The 22,896-nt window shown below is 38.1% G+C and overlaps 1 protein-coding gene across 3 annotated transcripts in view; it reads right to left on the bottom strand.

Annotated features, from left to right (window-relative positions):
* Positions 1–22,896, bottom strand: part of LOC132907329 (carbonic anhydrase-related protein 10) — a 231,082-nt gene that overhangs the window by 83,820 nt on the left and 124,366 nt on the right. The window lies entirely within an intron of this gene.

Here is a 22,896-nt window from a genome sequence, read left to right as displayed (position 1 = left end):
TTCCTGATCATAAATCTTTGCCACCTCAGACGCTTAAAGCATTGCTCGGCTACAATGAAATGTCAATTCTTGGTTAACAGTGGCGTTCCTGACCAACCACTGAAATTCTTCAAATGTCCAAGAAATGTCCAAAGTCCAAACAGAAGTCAGGGTTCAAGATAAAAGCAACTTGGAATATTTATATTGTTCATCTATAGAAAAAGATAATTGTGGGAAAATGTAACACGAATAATGTTGTATTTCTGAATAGTTGTAACGTGACCATTTTATATCCTAAAGGTAATATAAGAAGATAATAAAATATAATATAATGGTTTTCTTTTAATTTAGTTGTTTATTATATAACCGCTTAACGCAAAGAGATTTAATGCACGAAGTCAGGTTTTTATCGCATCGCTTTGATCAAATGAATCCCTTGCTAAAAGAATTTTAATTTTCTCGAGTAGCGATGAATAATGAAACGAAAGCACGGATGTATCGGGACGCTATGGCCGTAATTCAAGGTTTCTTTTCCCCCTCTCACGTTCATATCGTGCATTCAGAAAATCACGCGCAAATTGCATACAATTATCAAGCCTATCAGCTATCAAACGTAGCGGTAATTTAGAAAATAAACGAAAGACCAAAAGAATTCCGAGAAAACGCTAATCACCGACCGTTCAAGGTGGCGAAGAAACTTTTCGACCTCGTGCAATTACCACCACGATCTTCCCGAGTTAGGCATCGATTCCACGAAACTGTCTCCAATTTCATGGTTATAAAAATACCTCGAAACCTCTGTCGGCATCGATAGACGACCCTGAACATTACTCGATCGTAATTTCTAAATTCCTCTTATTAATTTGAAGAATCACCCGAGTATAAACGAAAGGTTGGAACGATGAAACAGAAACGATGACAGATTGCTCTGTGTACCGTCTTACCAAACTATGATTAAAAGTTCTGCGACAATTGTTGATGACATGCATTTAAAAATTCTACGACTAACGTCGAAAAGTGTCGCCACACAGATGGCAGAAACGTTAAATCCTATTTCTCAAGAACAATAAATACGAACAATATTGAATCATCCATCCCAAACAATATTTTCACCTCTCAACCTGTATCTCCATTTTAACTAGCCAATTCGACCATCGTGACTTGGATCGGTCTATAAACACCCCCATCCATCAATCTTGTCGCTCTTGGAACTCGGAAAGCTCACGATGAGTCGCGATATCTCGGCTCTAGTTCCAAGAGAGCTCGTAAAAAAGCAGCGAGATCCATCGTAGAAAAAGCTTAATTACGAAGCGGTGGATTACAGGTGGAGTAGTGGGGGTAGCCTTCATTAGCGTGTGGATTTTCTGCCATCTAAAAACCGTCAGCCACCCCCATACGCGTCCGTGGGGGGGGATTCGCGACGGCAACCTCGGAAAAGGATAGTTGATTGGGCGAAATGTATTCATGTATGCATATGAATTCAGGAGGAGGCCGAGGCGTCGCGACGCCTCGATGTCTGCTGCGGGCTAAAAGCTGGCTGCTTGAAAAACATCTTAATTGGACTTGGCGCGCTGTCGCGATCCCAATGGACCCCTATTTCTCCCATCCTTTAAGGGGTGAACAGGCTGCCTTCGATGCTGCACCTTCCCCCTCCGTCACCCCCTCCCTCTTATATCTGGCCTTCTTCGGCATTTTGGAATCGAGATTGCCCGATAGAGCCAGACGACTGGAGACGCTTTCTTCCACGTCGGGATCGACGCGAATGTAAAATGAGAGAACCTCTTTTCGCGGCGTAAGAGGATCTTGTTACGAGTGAGGACATTTTGAAGGGTTCTCTTCTCTCTACTTTTTGCTTTCTTTCTTTTCTCGTTCGTTTTTAGGGAGTTCTGGCAGAAAGAATGGGGCGATTCGATTTGTGCTTGGAATACGAGGTGCAATAATTGACGGGTCGAGGGTCCAGCGATGGGAAGTCGTTCAGTGTTTCAATGTTAAGCGCGTCTTTCGACTTCTAAAGGTATTCTCAAAGGGTATACTTAAAGAACATTCTACCAGCTAATGCTATTAACGAATTGACAAATTACAGGTTACGGCTTGTAAACTTTTACTTTGCAAATTTGCAATTTGATTGCCAACTTGTTGCTGCTGCTGTTGTAAGAGAATCTGTCGATATTGGTAACTAAAAGTAAATTTCTCTAATAATATTAGTTCGATTGTGTAACTAAAAACATGATTTGAATTGAAGATGGAAAATCTTCAATATGATCATTGTGTGGATGTTGAGTAAGATAAGGAAGGAAAGTGGTTGATTATATAGTCACGTGTTAAAGTTAATATTTCGTTTTATGGACAAAGAAAGTGCCTTAGGAATCAAATGATAAAGTCGTCGCTTCACGTGCGAGGCCTGTTCTATGTGTAAAGAATCTTTTTGAAGAATCAGGTGTTAAAGTTAAACATTGCGCATGTGAAATCTGATTTATGGGTAAGAGGAAGTTTTCGAAGAAGAATGGAAAGTTAGATAATATCTATATTTAAGTAGAGCTATATATAAATACAGTCTCCATAACACAATGTTCCATGACTTTTCAATTTGATTTTAAAATAAAGCTCTATCGATAACCAGACAGCGGCCAATATCTCTCCATGGATGAGATGGCCACGAATATCTTGAGAAAGAAAATACTTTTCTTAAAGCAGATAAAACCAGTGAAGTTCCTTTTTCGATATCGACACTGGGGGGAATTCTTACGATCTGTCTATTGTGATAACAAACATCAAAATTGCCTCAACGCGAAAGATCAATAATATACGTGACATCGTATAAAAGCAAACGTGACAGTGCCGTATATTAAATCCAATGGAAACAAAATTTCCTTTTGCGCGATGGCGGAAAGTCCTATAATAATAAATAAGATATACGTCTGATTAAATCTACCATTTCTCCTGAGAAAAAGTTACGCAAACAAAGGAGCATGTTTGCATTTGGTATAACGTTTATTAAATATAGAAGATAAACATCATAGCGAAAAATCAGCTTCAACATCGAATCGATATATGAAATGAATACTTTGCTCCGAGAAAAAGTCATTCTAAATTCTCTGAAACGATAAAATGAAATAAATTACAAGATTGATAAATTTCTCGTAGCGATTAAGATATTAACAAATTCCTTAAAAGATTTTATTATAGAAAAGGAATTTATGAAAAGATTAATACTTTTGAAGATTGAAAAATTATATTATAAATCAAATTGTAATAAAACGTAAATACTGCTTACTAAATATTTATGACATAAAGAAGATTACATCATTATTCCCTAATAAAAGAAATATCTCCATGCTACAAAGTTTATACCTCTTATCTATATAATTCCCCTTTTTACATCTGCAGATAGAGCCTTATAAAGCATGGAAGAGAGGAAGGAGGAAAAAGGGAAAGGTCGGAAACGCGTGGCAGCATTCCGGATACGCAGAGGGAATGTATGCAAATACGACGGCGGAAGGATTACTTACGTTAAAGCACGGCGGAGCGACAGGGAGAAAAGGGGGTTGGAGAAAGTTTGGAAGGGGCAGAAAAGGGGAAAGAAAGAAGAGCTATTTCCATAAAAATTCCCGATCCCTACCGGATCAATCTCGATATGCATGAAATATTCAAAAACAAAATGATTACAGCCTTAAAAGCGGCGCGATGCACTCGGAAATACCGGATGAAGGCACGGAAGAAAAATAACGAGCGTTGTAGGAAGTAGACACGAAACAAAAGCATGAATATAAGATGGTTAAAAGGTCCACGGGGAAGAGAAAATATTTTCTCGAATAATATTTTACGATGGGATCATCGACGGCGATGATGGGACCCATTTGACTTCGTGCCCGTTCAAACTCACTTTATGATCGTAATTAGCGTTTGTTGCTTTCCCCTTCGTCGATATCGTAAGGATGAAAACCACCAACGATACTCGTTTTTATTGTAATTCGTATTGGATAGAAGAAAGTACAGTGGATACCAAAAAGTTCAGATCCGAATGTAGTTTTACACTCGTCCATAAAATTAAAGAACCACTAAATTTCGATCGAGAAATTGTCGCTCTTTGAACCGCTGTAAATAACTTCGTGAGAAAATATCACACGAAAGTCTATCTGGGCTTATTTTAAAGATGAAATCGTTACTTTTCCATCCTTCGATTTTCAAAAGGATTTTCTCATTATAAAAGATAATTTAGAATCTGATCGATTATTTCGGAATTATAAAAAGTAAAAAAATAATAAAATTATTAAAACGCTACGAACAGAAGAAACAAACAGTAATAATAAAATATCGAACGAATAAAATACTCGACTTATAGATTACCGGATTTATCGCTTTAAAAAGTACCACCGTAAGGGAAGAAAGACCAAGCGAAAGGAAAATAAGAGAACCGCAGGAAGGCAAGGACACAACATTCGATATTCCCGATTATGGCGTTCAATTTCAGGAAAGCTTCTTAATTGTTTTAATAATAAATAAACGCCCGTTAAATCAACCTTCGCGTGACCGGTCGCGAACCTTAATTAAATTGTTCCGTCTGTTAATAAATTCCACCCTCTCCATCTCTTTGCATCGCTTCAGTTTTCCTCATTAATATCCCCGATTAATTTGTTTTGACAGGCAAGCTCGCTGCAAACAGCAATCTTAAGAGGGGTCTCGTCGCGAAAAAAGAGATAACCTGGTTCGACGATCGATGAGTTCAGAAAAAAGTCCTCCGACCCTTTTACACCCGCGCTCCCCACCTACTTACCCCTGATTCAGCCAGGTTGAACCAGAAGCTCGTTGGCTGGCTGCGACACTTTTCGTGTTCTCACGGAGCCGATAAATCTCTTTCTCTCGTCCCGTGAAAACGAGAGTTTCCCGTGGAAATCGAGGGACGACCAATGAAAGCCGCGAATGTACGCTCGGTGTCTAGAATTTTTCTCTCTATCCTTGTTGCCTCCCTTTCTGCTCCTTCTCTTTTGTTCGATGAGGTTTGTTTCGTTTCTGTTCTATTTAAATATTTTTCGTTCCTTTTCGAAAGGTTCTAAGTACACTGACGGTAGAAATGATTCAAGTGGATGGGTAGCGGAATTGAAATTTTTTGTTAGACAAGTGAATTTTCTGAAAAGATAAAAATGTAAATGGGATTAAGTGTTTTATAGATAGGCTGCGCTCTTCGAATATTTTTTCTATTAATCTTTTAAGAGTGTAGTAAAATGTCGAAAAACTCACAATGGACCATTCGGAAAGTACTTATTTTAGTTAGTTTGTAATCTCTCTTTTTCTCTATCTCTTTCTTTCTCTCTTTCCCTCTCTATTATTGGATTCAAACTCACAGTTTCCAAATTTCAGTCGCGAGTTCCTAAATTACGTCAGGAAGAGCAGTTATAAAACTGGTAAGGTAAAAAATAACTGGAAACGATTACACGTTCCTTAATTCCTTTTCTTGAACGATTCGAGGACAGGCCGAAAGTTTTAAAATCATCTGGATTTGTGAAATTTTTGAGACCGTCAGAAGCCACGAAAGTTTCGGTAACACATTCAAAGCTTTCAAGATTTGCAGCACTCCGGAGACTTTCGAGCTTCCGTGCCCATCACGGTTCGGATAACATTCGAAATAATTTTAAACTTCACGCTACTCCGATCTGGACGAAACTTTCCGCGAAACTTGTCACGGACCTCTTAGAATGTGTCCGCGGGACAAAACTCCATTTTAAGGAAAAAATGTTTCGACCGAGATAACTCTACCATCGTGATCCGTTCATTTCTCCGTTTAAAAGTTCTTGATCACACTAATATAGCGATTTAAGAATAATATCGTTCATTGCTAGCAATTCATCACTTCTTTTCTCATGTCTTTAGATTTTTTATACTTTCGCTGTCATTAACGCACACGGTGCGTCGTTCTGATTATCCAATTATAAAAAAAAAAGAAATGTATAGTGCGTTTGGAATATATATTTATTATGGCTCAAGATAAAGACATTTCTAATGCAAAAATAATTCTAGTGATGAAGTCGTACAATGAATATCAATCTTGATAAAATTTGTTCAACTCTGTTTGATAACAAATAAAAACAAGACTGTTATTTTAATCGAATTAAAAACGAAATAAAATTTATCACCGTCACAATTCTCAAATAAGATCCGCGATCCCTAACTCTGAAGCAGCACTCTGAAATCGTACGTACCATTCTTAAAATAATCCCAGTGATCCGGGCCGATTTTATCGCTCGATAAAACGTTCGATTCCTCTCTGAAGTGGAAGCAACGCACCGTGAAAGTTCCGACGACATTCGTAAGTAACAAGTAACGAGCGACAAGTCAAACGATCGACGATCGGTCCCCACCCCCATCTGGTCGGTTACAGAGCACAGAGGCAGGCTAGCAAGGATAAAGAAAAAGTTTGGCAACAGGAAGAAAAATCCCATTCGTCTCGGGCTTCTAGTTCGAGTTCGGAAAAATTCCAGGGTTTCTAATAAAACTTTCACGGCTGCTCGAACTAAAAATAGAGTCTTCGAGTTCCGATAGTTAAATTCGAGATTATCAGCGACAGATAACGGGGTGAAATGAAATATACTTGAAGGGAATGGCGCGTGCGCAGATGGATTACGTCTAAAGTCTTCGTCGCACCTTAGTCTGTCGAGCTTCGAATTAATTACCGTGGTCCAATTAATCAACGTCGTTTCATCGGGTGCGTTCAAATCTAGATGTAACCCCGCATCCACTATCCCTAAACGACGATATCATTGAATGGCTGATTTTCCACGCGGTCAGGATTCCCTAGTGAGTACTCGCTTTGTTCGTTAAAGGAAATCGATCGAGGTAATTGGTTCTGTTTTACGAGCAAACGATATGAAGTCTTGTGCTCGCGTTCGCTACCTCTTAGAATTATCCAGCCGTTTGCTTAGTCTTCGTAAGATGTACATTGAGTTGTTTGAAAAGTTATGGATATTGAGATATGTATAATTTTATGTGCTAGACTAGATTGGCTGCGAGTAGTGACACACGTGTGTGAATATGAGTGTGTGGAAGTATGAGTGTGCACAGCGTCTCGAAAAACAGATGAATATAACTGTCCCGTTGGCAATCTGGTATGGAAGATGGTGAGACAAAGAAAGTGCTGAGACGCGTGCAAATGTATATCGACAAAGATCCTGGAAATCGTTTATTAAATAAATCTATAACTATTTTAATTTGAACTCTAAGTGTAAGCTTAGTGTTCTTTTACTTTTATTTCGGCAATAAAGATCCGCAATGGAAGTATTTCCATTCTTAACAATGAAAGTAGCAAGATTTCAGAAGAATGTTCGGCCAATGTGTTTCCATAGATTCATATTTGATTATGTTGAAGTGGTTACCACTTTAAAGAAAACTCTACATCTGGTCTTTTTAGTTTTCTCAAGCATTGAAGCCATCGACAGCGTATAGACAAAAGACTGGGACGAAGGCAGACCAATAACAGTAGACAGGCGACGATGGCTTCAGGGCTTCCAATCATAGGGTAACACTACTAGCGTGCGGATCTGGACCAGCTCAAATTATATTCCGACGAAGTATTTACACTTCTGTATTAAAACATATTTTCTACCTTACAATTTATCCACGCGTTCCTTTGTTCACACATCTAATAACCTCAACAGATTATACTATAATATATGATTCCTCCATAATATATATGATTCTCTGACTATTTCTGTCACGTAATGTTACTTCCTATTCTGTGATTTTTATGACGTAAAGTTTCTTTTTTAGGAGAATATTCTCTTTTGCCAATATGTTTATTCACGGAGTTTGAGAATTATACGCTTCTGGTATTAGTACAACTATATACTAATACTTGTACGACTACTGAATTCCTACAATTTGATAAAACTTCAATATTGTTACTACAAATTAATACGATTAAAGTAGCCGTATAGTCATGAGCGTACTTTGGATATGTTTTAGATGATGCTTAAGCTTGAAAAGGTTGTTGGAATTCGATTAAATTTTGCGGGTTTTATCGAAACCATGCTACATCTTCTGTTCTGCTTGGATATATGTGTTTTATCGAATGGCTATTGTTGGATTAGATCGGTTGGACATTATATCTGGGATTTTCTTTGGCGAAGAAAAGAAATTATCTTTTATTGTAGTTTTTTGTTCCAACAGAAGAACTGACATTTCGTCTGAATCCACTAGGGACGTATTAATTTTCCATAGAAATTCCAGAAACGTTTTGCACTTAAAACCATCCAAACAATCAAAGCTAAAGCTATTCGAATCTAATACTCGAAATACATAGATAGTACTATAACTGCAAAATAATGCATCGGTCATCAAAACACAATATCGTCAGACACAGTCACACCTGTAGTTTGCAGAAGATACAAATTTCTGCCACAGGACACGCGATAGATCTCGTATCTTCAACCGAATCATCATCCGAAATCCGAAACGCGATCGTAGCTTTTCACTCGGAGAACAGCATGCATCGGCGCAACAATCTATACACGTAACTTTTCAAATTGAAATTTCCATGTAAAAGCCTGGATACCCGAGTCAGTTCTACAGCGGAAAAAAAACTCGCTTCGAAAATTAGATACGAGTTGCAAACCCGTGACGAAAACAGACAAAAAAGAACAGAGACAAAACAAAATGAAAAAAAAGATAGGAAGATAAAAAATAAAATTGTAGGCAGGGATGGACGGGGGACAAAAGCGCGAAAAGGGATAAAACGCCGCAGAGAGGCAATTACGAGTAACGGCCGGAATTACGAGCAATTCGAAAAGCTGTATACAAACAACGGGAACGAGCTTTCGAAGCTTACACGCATCGCGACCGATAACGATATCGGCCGGTTCGCAATTCGCGACGCCGCGCCGGTCCCGCCGTACAACAGACCGATTTACACACCATCGCTGTCGCTGTTGTAAATTCGTTAATTAACTAAGGTAATTGCACCTGTAGCCCGGTAATGCATTCACCCAGCAACCCCTGAATACGCTCGAACACGTATCATACGGAGCCAGAAACAGCCGATCCGACGAGTTCAATTTGAATATAAGCAGTTCGCTCGTTGTCGACTGCTTTGCTAGAAGCTCTCTTCCCGTTCCATGAGAATTTTGTTTTCCAACTGCTATCCAGAGATGACAGTGTTTAGAAGTAAGCGCTAAGTTACCAGTATTTTTGAAGAAATTTTTAACAATATATTATAGGATTTTTTTTATTTATTTAGAATGTATTAAACAGGAAACGATGGTTATTTAATGTGAACTAAGTACAGTAACGTGCTATAACTAAGACAAATAAATAGTTAATTTACAACTCTCGTCACCACGGTTTCAACGCTCTATTTCACGCGGACCACCCTCCTCGACAACGCTGCCACACTCTGACTTCTCAACTAACCACTGCCTGTTAATTCGTCTTTCTCCCTTAAGCATCCTTTTGTCTTTTCTCATATCCCCACCACGTACGCGTTCCGCAACCGACAACACATTGATGAGACTGTCGGCACTTAGGCTTTCTCGCAACATTGTTTATGGTTCATCCGATATTTCTTAAACAATCTGTCCACGATACTAAAATACTAACGTTCGAATCTGGTCAAAAAATACTGATATTAATGAGAGAGATAGATGGCTTCGATATTTGTGTGGCAGCACTCGACAGCAAATACTATCGGACGACACCAACTAGCATCGGACGACGGCAGCGCAATGGTTAGCGCCTTAGATTACGAACGTTCAGGACCCAGGTTTCAAATCCCGGCGAGCAGAGTCCGATTTTTCTTCCGCGGCATCTAACATGAGAAGAAAAAGCAGCAGCACCCCAGTAGCGACATTTACACCCGCAGCAGAACCCTATCTCGGCCTCAATACCAGCAGTAGCACTATCACAAACACAACTATACCGGCTACCACACTAACTAACAAACTGACATGTACACCTCATTTGTAAATGAACGATAAGCGATTATAAAGGAAGACAGCGTCGTCGATGTATGGAACAGGACGATGCATTGCACGTCGAAGCATCTCCTTCGTAAAGTTTCACTTTCGTAAATGGTTAATGGATTAACGCGTCATAAGCGTCCATAATATAACCAAACTGGTTTATAGGTTGTCCGAAAAGTTTCTTTCGTTTCATAAGGTGATAATAGATGAACAACAATTTCTCTTTTATATTATTTTATTGAATTAGGTATACTGAAATGGTTACCACTTCTAAGAAAACTATACATTTGATCTTTTTAGTTTTCTCAAGCACTGAAGCCATCGACAACGTATAGACAAAAAACTGGGGCGAAGGCAGACCATAAACAGTAGACAGGCGACGATGTCTTCAGGGCTTTCAATCATAGGTTAACACTGCTAGCGTGCGGATCTGAACCAGCTCAAATTACATTCCGACGAAGTATTTACACTTCTGTATTAAAATATATTTTCTACCTTACAATTTATCCACGCGTTCCTTTGTTCACACATCTAATAACTTCAACAAGGTATGATCCATTTCGCTATTATGAATTATGCGTGCATAATTCAATAAACTAATATAAAACAAAGAACATTGTGCGTCCGTTATTTCCTTATAAAACGAAAGAAACTTTTCGGACAAGCTAATACGTTAGAGTTCTGTAACTTTATAAGCACGTGCGATTTATATAGAGAACGTAACGTAGAAAATTTCTATTTACTAAAATTCGAAAATTTTCGGAGCAAGTTTGAATTTAATTCGAAAAAAGAAGGGGATGCGCGTGAATGAGTGATAAGGTCGAGATTATACAGAGGTAAAAGTTTGCTGCAAAGAGATTTTCTTCTGCTTAAGGAGAGTCCTAATTACTTCTACTTTGGTCCTTAAAAGAACGGAATTCCATCCTCAACAGGGAATTAAATAGAATTTACCTCTTCTTCCCTGTGAACCGAGAGCGCAAAGTGTTGCTCCGCTTATCAACCGTTCCACTAAACACGAAAACTGTACAAAAGCTGCAACAACTTCGCGGCTGTCGAACGAATCAACGAAGCCCACGTCCCCGTGAATTAAATTACTTCACTCGAAGGGATCTCTTCGACTATTTTCGCGTCCAATTAAACGCAAAAACTTCGAAAGGGGAGACAGATGTCTCTAACTAAATTCTACTTCTTTCCCTTAACGGGGAACTCGCACGATCGTGTTCGCTGTGTTTCTTTTTTTCATTTTCTCGATCGAACGAACGAACGAAAAGGAAAACGAGTCGGTGGAAACCGCGGCAGCCATAAAAGAAAATTTACAGCGGCAGCGTACGAAGTTGAAGAAGAAAATATCGATCGTAAAGTTAGAGATGGGAGGGGAAAGCCGGTCAAAATGGGTCGTGAATTATTAATTAATAGAGCGATGCTAAGAAACGTGCCGCGAACTTCCGACGAAGAAAGGGAAGCGAACAGCAGGGAATTCAGTTCTTCCAAGTTTCGATGAAAAATAGACTCGCCAGGCGATTAATCGTCGGATTGATCGCGCCAACTACCCAACCTTCGCCTCTGTATTGAATTCTTCGGCCTCGAATTTCCCGCTCAACTTTTATCGACGTCGAAATGGTGTCGGATCACGAACCGAACGAAAATCGGCCAAGAATCGTTTCGTTTCACCTTTGTTAGGCAGTGTTTCAACGTTTAATGCCCCGATCGTTGCAACAATTGTTAAATGGGTGGAAAAAGAATAGGGTTAGATCTAAGTTAGGAAATGGCACCGTTTGAGTGAAGTTCGTGTTGCGTGCGAGGAAATGAAAATTAGCGGGTTCAAAGTAACAAAAATGAAAGAGTCCAAGTTGATATCGATTGGTATAGATACGTGATATATATTACTATGGCGCTGTGGAGAAAGAATAAAGAGAAAGACAGTAGAAAAGATAAAAAAGAGAACGTTTTATTCGGACCCTGCTAGTGGACTCATTAGTAAAACTTAACACACCAGTATCTTGGATATTGAAATAGTTGTAGAAAAAAATTGTACAAGCAGGAAAATAAAAATAATCGGACAAATATTTTTGAGAATTGTTTTCGGTGAAAACTTCTTTACTTTAGTGAATGTATTATGCAGAGACGATGAAATGGCTAGGAAAAGGAATGCGGGTCTGATTGGTTATTTCTGATAGAGTCAATGCAATCATACGAATCAGCACGCATATCGACCACAAGTTTCATACGTACAAATAGAAGCATATAGCGACTCGTATATTAAATATTATTATTTAGAATAAAATTCTCTCTTTCCTAATAGAAAAAAATTGACTGTAAATTTTCTTCGCGAAATGAAATATCTCGAACTATTGTCTCATAAATGTTCGCTAAAAATCCTCACTATTTCATCATCTATCGCGTCAGACATTTTTTCCTTCCTGTTTTCGCCGCAGGCTCGTTAATTTTCACGCAAGAGAAAACGGAAAGCGAGCGTAATATACGCGTATAAATTTTGGGGAAGCTTGCTAGGCAAGGCAGATGGCGCGCAAGCTTAGAAAAAGGAAAGAAAAAAACTAGCGAATCGGCGAAGAAAAGAGAGGCTGGTGAAACAGACCTTTTCTTTTCTCTTCTTCCGTCCTACGTATTTTCCGGATGGAAAAGGCGGCGCTAGTCGACTCGCGTCGAGAGGATAGCTGGAATTAAAGAAGCGGAATAAACATGCAAATGCCCGGCCACTTTCCATCTTTATCACTGGTCGGAGAATGCGGTCGTGCTGACTTAAGGCTCGACAAAGTTCTCGTCAATGGAGAAAAGTAGAACGAAGCCGACCGTGGCCGGATCAGCCGGAGATTTTTAAATATACTCGATCCGCGCCGGTGTTTTCGAGTGACGCGAGATAGAAGAGAGATAACGATACTTCGAAGGGGAAGATTAAGAGAGAATTATTCAGCTCAGAGAGATCAGCTACGCGATGATCGGATGAAAGAAGCGAATTGAAGAAATGGGATTTTTAAGTAGACATTCTTCGTTTCTTAGATGTTTACTGTTGACTTTGGACGATTGGTTCGTTCAGATTCCATTAATCTCTCATAACTGAGATTTTGTTTTCTCGTCCGGCAAGAAATTGTAATTCGCCTGTTATTTTATACGTCAATCCGTAAATGCATTATTTTTTCAAATATACAAAAATATTATATAATAATAATAATTTCATAATATAATTGTACTATGTATAACATAAGTGTGAAATCTACTTCAAGTTTCTTGTACCTTCCAGTGGAAAAGAGAGTTTAGCGTATGCGATGCATAACGAACAATTATTTTAAAAACACAATAAATTATTTAGTGTATCGATCGTATACCATTTCTATAACTTTCGTTATACAATATAACATCTGTTCGCTATGTTAAGAAATATAGCATCTTAAACATTCAATAAGTAAATTACTCTAAATATATCAGAACTTCTGCCTATACAAATATTGCAAATAATCCATAGATATGAAATAAAGATATAGTCAAGTACCTTGAAATTTTCAAAATTTCCTAAATTCCGTCGACAATAGCCGAGATTATCTACAAACGTAAAACGATCCGAGAACGATATCAATGTTTCGTGGGTTTTGGCTGTTCGTCGCCAGAGAAAATCGTTTCACCGAGCACTGATCTCTGTGAAACGAAACAGGCTGTAACGAGAATGTGGAAGGCGTTTCCGGTGGCCGGTCGGTGGCTGTGCCAGTTCCCGCGGTTATTTCGGTGGTCCGCGAAATTACACGAGAAAATATTTCGGCCGTCGAACCAGGAATCGCAAGGACGTGGTGCGCGGGAGGGCCGTAGGGGAGCGAGAGCCTGGTCCGTGCGCAAAGATTAAATGAAATTATTTAAATGCCGTAATTTAACATCCTGCCTGGCCGGACCGGGCTTCGCAGGTGTTGAACATGCATGTATGCATAGAATACGTTTCCGGAAAACCAACTCTCCTGGTGCCGGTTCATCCAGCAGCCGGCTGGATTGCACGCATACATTACCACCGCTCGAGAGGGCAAATATGCACCCGCGCAGATTTCGAACCGGTTGGCAAACGACTTTTCTAAGTTCGTCTTGTTTCTCATGTTTTTTCTGTTTCCGTATTTCTGATTAATTAATACGACCAAGTGTTTGAGACGAAGGGATAAGGAAGTAAGTTTGGTACGGTTTCTTGTTGGATACTGTTTGATAAGTTTAGTTGACATTGGTGACAAGGAAGGAACAATGTCATGTTTCATGAACAATGATATGTTTCAGGATTTTTCTTTTTGTTTCCTTAGATGCATAAACAATTGAGAATGAGAATATTACAAAACGTATTTTTTAATTAATGTGGGGTATAATCTTTATCTGATAATGTGAGCAGTATAATTCACTATATGTTTAAGTAATTTTGGAAATGTTCACATCGAAATCGATCATCTATATTTATAGGTCTGTACGTTCTATTTGGACGAATAGTATTTGATGCGATTTTTGTGTATTTATTGAAGAAATTGAGAAGATGATATGGCTGGTAGAGTGGAGTAACCTAGTACGTGGTCAGAATAGTCGAAGTATGTCCAGAAAAATGGTAGAGGATTATTTGAAATGATCTTAAATACATAACGTTTGTTGGTTAAGTGGAATAAGCCAATGCATGATCAGGCTATTAAATAGAAGTATTATTCTTTGCTGGAGGCATTGTTTTTTCTTTTTTGATTACTGACTTTTTTCTTTCATTCTGCTACCTAATGTAAACAAGTGTATTTTAATTAACAATCTTTTTGATTTTTTAATTCCGAATGAACAAAATAATAATTTATCGTGTTAATGTTAATTTTTTGTACGCGAAACGCAGTTTTCAATGTTAATGAAACACGAATAGATATACAGATGTGCAAGATACGTCGAAGAAATGTCAACGGAACTGAAATTTACGCGTCTCTCTGTAGCGAAGGTATTTTATTTTCGCAAAGCACTTACGCGAATTCCATGGAACCTTCCACAGAAAACACATAATTCTTACGTTTAAAAAGTAATGTCGCTCCCTAAAATAATATTCTACTGCAGCAATCTGGCCGAATGAACCCTGCATCTCAGTCTCCGAATCGAATTAGAAAATGCGTTCCGTTCAGATTCGCGAGATTATTCGAAAGCGTTCACCTTATTTCATACATTCTGGCTACGAATATTCCCGGTTGCTCGAATATTCATTCGTTTCTATTATTCATAGACTCGTCCTACTTTCTCGTTTTTCGCAACTCCTGATGCATCTAGCTGTGGGAAAATACTACGAGGCCGCCTCGAAAGCAACTGCGATTCGTCCTCTTCATTTTCGAACGGTGAACGCGATGTCTATCGGATGCTGGTGAAGTATGAAAGCATTATGTTCTTTCTATAAAAACGTCAGATAGAATGTTTCGTTTATTCGATGACGAGTTAACATTTAATAATTGACAAAGATCAAATTTTTTCACAGTCCAAAAACAGCCCTATCTCGAAAAAATAGGTAATTCGTGTATATTCTCTTATGACAATTTATACAGATGTGAATTCCCTTTCTTAAGTAATATTTTTACTTTCGACGATTCACGGAAACAACAACGCTCTATGTCAGTTCATAATGCAACCATAATCCGCGGATTAAAGTACGCTTAATTGAGCAGGTTCGCGATCCGCGTTAAAGATACGGTAATAAATTCGATTATTTATCAGCGGAACGTCGACAAAGCTAAGCGGAACTGCGGTCAGTCTTCATTGTGTTTGTCGAATTACAGAAATTCTCCACATTCTGCCGCGAAACGACGTTTTGGTGTGCATATTTCGCATAATATTGTCATGGTCACTAGTATTCGTAGCGTCACGGAATAAATCTTGCTAAAAGGGATATTTATCTTTCATGGTTATAGATACCATAATGTCGATTATTACAAATTACAAACAGAAAAAGAAAATGGACAGATAGAAATCACAGAAAGCAAACTGATCAACGCCATTTGTTTTAACAGGTTCATTTTTGAAGAATTAATAAAATACATAAAATCACACGACATAAATATCGCGTCAACCTAAGTGTTCTCGAGTTCGTTAAAAATACACAACGGTCGATACATCTCAGAACTTACTTGAGAAAGGAATTATTTATTTATCTGTGACGTTCTTGCTTTCCAAAGGAGATTATCCAGGAACTGTACGGACGAAAGGCCTAATGTCACCACAGCAGTGGAATAAAACATTCATAATGCCGCGGTCGTAGGAGAAAAGAATAGATGCTGCACAACCGCTGTCAAATGTCATTGAAATGTTAACCTGATCTCACAATTCTCACTACTTCCTTTAAGATATTGATACATTCTTACAGAAGCCATATGAAATTCCTTACGTACAGTTCTTTATATTTTTGAAAATTCTCTCGCGGATACTAAAATACACATCAACAGTTTCAAAATATATCGGTATAAATGCCATTTACACGGAGAACTTTAAACTAGGACGAACTGTCATCCGTAAAAATGTTCGTTTTACAATTCTCACAATTTTTAAAATCGATATTAGAGTTTATTAATTTTCAAAGCTTTGTTCCAGTTACTTCTCTCCAAACAAACGCGATTCGTTGAAAAATTCAATCGGTCGAAAATTCTCATACGTCTCCGAGCTTTATTGTCAGAATAGAATAGAAATTAACGCGACACCGCGATTAAAATTTATTAATCCGCGAACAGCGGCACGACGGCTGGCAGTGTTATCGTATAGTCGCTCAGGCAATCTTGTCACCGAAACCAGGCCAACGCACATTTATCTGTTTCGTTGGATAACAGGGATGCGATTGTTGCCTTTCATTCGGATTTATAAAATAAATCACGGCCGCTTCCACTTTCAATGCGGACCCGGTTTTCACCTTAACGAAGCCCGTTTCATAAAGAGCTCGCTTAATAAGTTCCAAAAGGCCGCCCGCGAGCTTAGACGTTCGTGGTTCGCCGCTTTGGAATAACTTGAAAATGGGGGAAAAACACAGAAGAAAAATAAAAGAGAAAAAGAAAAAATTCATTTTCGATGAATAAGGGTAGTGACACGAAACAAACGATCTGCTATTATGATGATAAAATTTCATTTTGTTCCAAGGACCTCCTCTTCTTCTTTTTCTTCTTATTTTGAAGGGATATTGTAACGCGAAGTAACGACAGGTCAACTGAAAATCATTCAGGTAAACCACGTAAATCTTCGAATAAACTAACAAGCGAGAAAGCGGGGATGAATATTTTGATTAATCGATCGATTGTAAAAATTTGATTAACCGTTGCGATATACTAAAATATATAATCACAATAACATGTACAATTACTGATTCAGTTCTAGATTGTTATTTAATTATTTAATTATTAATTTTAGATTATTACTTACTTAAAATTACTAATTTTAGTTAATTAGTTCTAGATTGTTACAGCAAGCAAATCAATTTCGGTAAATGAATTCTAAAGCGTTCTGAGTGATTTTGAAATTTGAAAGTTTGTTTGAATTTTAAAAGATTTTTGACGTGGTTTATTAAAATTTTTTTATCAATGCTAATATAACATTATTATTATTGAAATAATGCTTTCATGAAAGTCCTATCGTATTTTCTAATTCATCGTTTTACAGTATTTTACGACTATATCATTTGAATCGTTTTATATACAGAAAAGGAATGTATCGTTTGTTATCTGGAACTTCATCTTTGTGACGGTTAATACAATTTTATGATAATAATCTTTTGCGATAACAATACAACCCAGCGTCGAAACTGTAAGTCGATCTGTAGCGTCTATCACGTGTAATTATTAAAATCTGTTAAAAATATATATTTAAGATCTGAGGAAATATTAATTACGTTCATCACCTTAATTCCACGTGGTAGATAAAAAAGCGATGAAATCGAAGAGAACGTATAACGCGTGGCCTCGCACTGAATCACCACGCGACAATATTGGAATAGGTGGAAAAGTGAAAATTACGAGCTACTACGACGTTATTTATGTGCAATTATCTTTATTTACTTCACACTCTTCGTATAATGTTCGTTTGATTCGATAAAGCGATTGGAGATTCCTATCTCTTTCCCTTGCTTTGATTATTTGCCGTCAATTTTTATACTGATAGACATTTAATAGACATTATTAATATGTTACAATCTACAACGAAATTATTACTATATTATTTTACTTTAATATTAAACACTTCCATATTAATTAAGAAGTTGCTTGAGGCCCAGCATTCCTAGTACCTGTTCGAAATATCCTATAAATCCTTGTAGGATTTGCACTTTGATATTTCAACGTTTCGCTTGAAAGTGGCCATTTGTGTGGATTCATTTGCAAACGGAAGGATTGTTCTATCGAGGTTCGTCAAGGTCAACCGTACTCTCCACGTCAAGTAGCTACGGAAAATTCGATGAAAGGAATCCGCCCCTGCGACGACCCTTTGTGTCGGATTGCCTTCCCCAGTGCATTGTCGAACGCACGACTTCAAGTCTGGGTCAAAGGGCAGCCCTGTTAGCCTTGTACGACCCTGCGGTGAACACAGAACTGATTTCGACACGACAGCGAATTCAGACACAATGGTAGATACCTCGCTTTCTTTTCGTGAAACGTCAATGAAACAAACGAGGAGGACAGATATATTCGTTTCTGTTTTACGCGGTTTTTTAGAGTCCTCGACCTACTATCCCATCGACCTCTTTCATCAATGAATGTAAAGGATGTGATGAAATACGTACTACCTTGAAATCACTCGAAATTACAGACATTTTTCACTGTGAAATTTTATCGGGGTTTTTCTGCCCCCTCCGAATATATGTATTTGCGTGCATAGATGTTACGACCAAAATTGATTGTATCGATATTCACTTTGGAAATTGCAACTTTTCAATTTTTGTTTCACAGCTTTGAATTTAATTAGTTTCGATGCAATTCTTTTTCCTGGATGTAGTATGCTTTTTCACAGATTTGTTGAAAAATTGATTCTTGACTCGAATTTTTATTTTCCAGGAATAGGATAAAATTCGGGTGATAAGAGTGATCGAACATTTCCGAAATTTTATGTAAAAGTATCGGTTTAAACAATGTATTTATTATAAGTTTAATTTATAAGTTTATACTGCTCGACGCAAACAATGAGCTGAAAATCAAACTGACGTGAGTCCAGATTTTTAAAATTTGACTTTAATCACGTTCATCTCAACTTGAAAAAGACCATCCTTCATCTTCATAATAAATTAAATTATATCTTTATAACGATATAAACGATACGTTCTCGAGACTTAAAGAAGTACAGTGGATATTTTATGATAATAAATATAGAAGTATTTATTTTATGGAAACTATACTGACTTACATCACTATAATTTTCAACTCTTCAAACGCGTAGTCAAACACTAACAACAATGTTTCAAGATAAACGTGTCCCTAGCTCTCAAAGCCATTGGCGTTTAGTGAGAGATTCTTAATTAACTCCCTTATGCTCGCGGATTAAGCAAGATATGCTCTCTCTGGTGCACCGTCTGAGCATTTTAACAAGTGTATCATTAAGTCCCTTACTGGCATACGTCACAGTGTAAATGAAGGCAGTCTCGTCTCGCGGCAGAAATTTCATTTTCACTTCGAAATAGTACTTCCAAGAGCCGGAAAAGTGCTCTTCAAATGTTGCACAAGGCTTGCCAACGGTTACTAGTTGCGTACCAACGCGAAACACGCGACCACGATGGGGGCCGACTTAATCCCAAGCCACCTGGAGGAGTTTCATAGCATTGAAAATTTTTCATTCCCCAGTGCATTCCACGTCGAATATCTGTCCGGGAGTTCGTTTGTCATTCTCCTTTTTCACGTTTTCTCAAAAAATTCTTCTGTATTTCCACGCTCTGTTATATATCCTGATACTTGAAAAAAAATGTTTTATTTGATATTAACAAATCTTAATATTTAGCGGGTCTATTTTTAACTTCGTTGTTGCTATGTTTTATTATTTAAAGTCGCATCATGTGTCAGGATTATTGTCTTCTGCTATATTCTTTTATTATACTTTCAACTCATATTTTATTATACTTGTTACGCCATGAGGCTTAGTATAGGCCGTATTTCTAACCGTCGCTCGTGGTCCTACAGCGTCGCAGACAGATCGTCTTATCTACCCGACGGAAAATATACAATGTATTGACGAGCGCATAGTTGTCACCAAGCAATGAGTTCCAGAAACGTCGATTTCGGTCCATTATTTCATTCTCACAAAGAAGGTGGCATACGTGATCATAGGCGCGAACGGTGGCGTGATCCGAGCGTAGTGGGAGTCGTCTCCCCGAGAAGACAAAGAAATGATCGAAGGGCAATCAGTCACATTTGAAGATTCAAACAACACACATCGATAGGTCTGACGATTGAAATTAAAGTCGCTTAGTCTAACGAATTCATTAAGAGATATCGTAAAGTCGGGTCGAATTTCTGTAACACTTTAACTGTATTCATCGCTAAATAATTTGCGACGTTTTTATTATTATATAATTTATTGTTAAATATACAAGCTATATTAACCTGTTAATAGAGTTAAATTCATTGAACTACCTCTGTTGTCTTAACCAGGGGAACAACTAATTCGCGGTGTCGATTAGACGAATCGTAGCAAGAATTTACGCCTCTCACTGACGCGTTTTCCTCACGACCGCGTCTCTCCGCGAACGGTCGTAACACTTGTTATTTCAAAATGTTTTATACAACGCGTGCAATATATAGATACACATATATAAAAGTTTTCTATGATGAGTGTTCGAATAGGTTTCGTGAGCCATTTTACATCCAACGTTGTATCACTGAGTACACGCAGCGAAGAGAAACGACAAAGTAGAGTCTACATATGGCGATATTTTTCTCCGCAGTCGGGATGAAATCAAGGATATGTTGAACGTATAGATAGACGAGCATAAGATAGTACAGGTATATATATACATATCTACGGAGGGAGTCCGTTATTGGTTGTAAAAACGGCCGAGCCATCTGTCTGCGATATGAGACCTCAGTGCACCCTAAAAATCCACTCCTGAGCCATCGATGACAGTAATAAGTCACACGGAGTCCCCTGCTCTGATCTTGTAGTGGTCTGATCGTGCCTACCAGTGAAATTCAAGGACAAAATCCAGCGGTATGAATTCTTTGGTTCTGGAGACAAACATCGTAGACGACAGTTGTCCGGGCTCAAGGAAGACGACAGCGGGGGACAAACCGAATTTTCTGAGCCCGGAAAATTTAATAATCGAGGACCTACCGTAGGTAGAGGGAAGAGTTGGGTAAGTTGGGACCCTAGCAAACATAAGCGCCAACATCTTAGAAGAGCTAGTCCAAAGAATCCTATCAACAATATTTTTTGAAACGAATTACATCCACCCAAGAACTACTTCTCAGTCGAACTTGAAAATTACAAAACAATTTTTCCATGCTTGTAGGAAATTGAATTTCTTCTTAATGACTTGACTTAACACTTACTATTCGAACGATATATTGATTTTTATCAAACCAACAAAACGGAGTTCTACAAAGTTTGATTGAACAGCATAAAGCTTCACCGCAAGCAAAATGAGAACGCTCGTTCCAAGTGAAATATACAAAAAATATAATATTCCAAAACCAGGGGAAAGAACAGCAAATAAGTAGAAGCGTAAATCAGGTTGCATTTGTGCCAGAATTCTCACTTTAGCCATACTTTGAAGTATCAGAGCACGAATGAAATCTCTAAACACAGACATATATATATATATATATATATATATACACAGTGAGACGAAGGTCGAACGTGAGAAAGTTCACGCGATAAAAAGGAATTCGACCGAGAAGCGAAGCGAAAATTTTGCGGAAAGGGGGAGGTCGAGGCTTTATAGAAACCGTGCCTTAACCCAGGTTATACGGCACTGTATCTCTTGTGGCAGCTGGTTCACATGGCGGAACAACACTAAACTCGAGGCTCTCGCGTCTCACACAACCCTATCGGGTGGCCGTCTTATTTTTAATAAAAACTCGGCGGCGTGGCGAGATTAAAAAATTCGTGCCGGCGCCACGAGCCACTCGATGGCGTCGTAACTTAAAATTAAGAAAATTAGGAGACCTTTGCGTCGCCACCAACCCCGTGTATCACGGAAACTGATCAATTTTTCATGTCTCCGGCAACTTAAATCCCGAAACCTTGTTACCTCGAGAATGATCGAAATTAGGTATGGATTAATTGGATGATGAATTTTAACAACACGCAAGTGGACTATATTATCTGTGTTTTATGTTAATGAACAAGCGAGTTGAATAATTTATTTCTCTGCAGTAGGATTTTAAAAATAATTTGAAGACACATAAAAGGCAAAGTATAATATTTAGCTTATAAGAAAGAAGATGCGACAGCTCATGTGTAATCTTTGAATTACCAATATATATATTTATTACCAATATATATATTATTAGGAAGTTCATTGTGTCTTAATACATCATAAAAATAAGAGAGGAAGACAAAGTTTCATACAAAAAGAAATTGAAACAAAGAAAACAAGTATGCAAGTTTCTGCATAGAAATAAAATGTCGATTTATCGTAACATAGCTTCTTAATATAGTCCCGGAGGTATCAGCTCGTCAGAGAACTTTTTCAATATTAGCCTTACCGTAGACAACCGGAGAAAGAGTGATTTTTAACGCGGAATCTTTCCGATATCTCATTATTCCGTCGAGTTCTCGAAAGACCGGAACGTTGCTCGACGAACTTGACGCAATCGATTGTGAAATCCTCGAATATTAATGGAAATTAATTCGTGCCGATTAATTTCTCTTTCTGAGCAGCCCGGTATCGGTATCGATTCGCAATTACACAGGCGATTACTTTATCCGGCAACTCGGAAAATTGATGGAAATTCCTTTGGAAATCAGATTTTCCAAAATCAAGAGAGTCAGCGTGATATAATATTAGTTACTGGGTGGTGGT

The sequence above is a fragment of the Bombus pascuorum genome, chromosome 5 (genome assembly GCF_905332965.1).
Source record: "Bombus pascuorum chromosome 5, iyBomPasc1.1, whole genome shotgun sequence".
Classification (NCBI taxonomy): Eukaryota; Metazoa; Arthropoda; class Insecta; order Hymenoptera; family Apidae; genus Bombus; species Bombus pascuorum.
The sequence above is the reverse complement of the archived record's forward strand: the minus strand, read 5'-3'. Positions and strand labels throughout refer to the sequence as shown.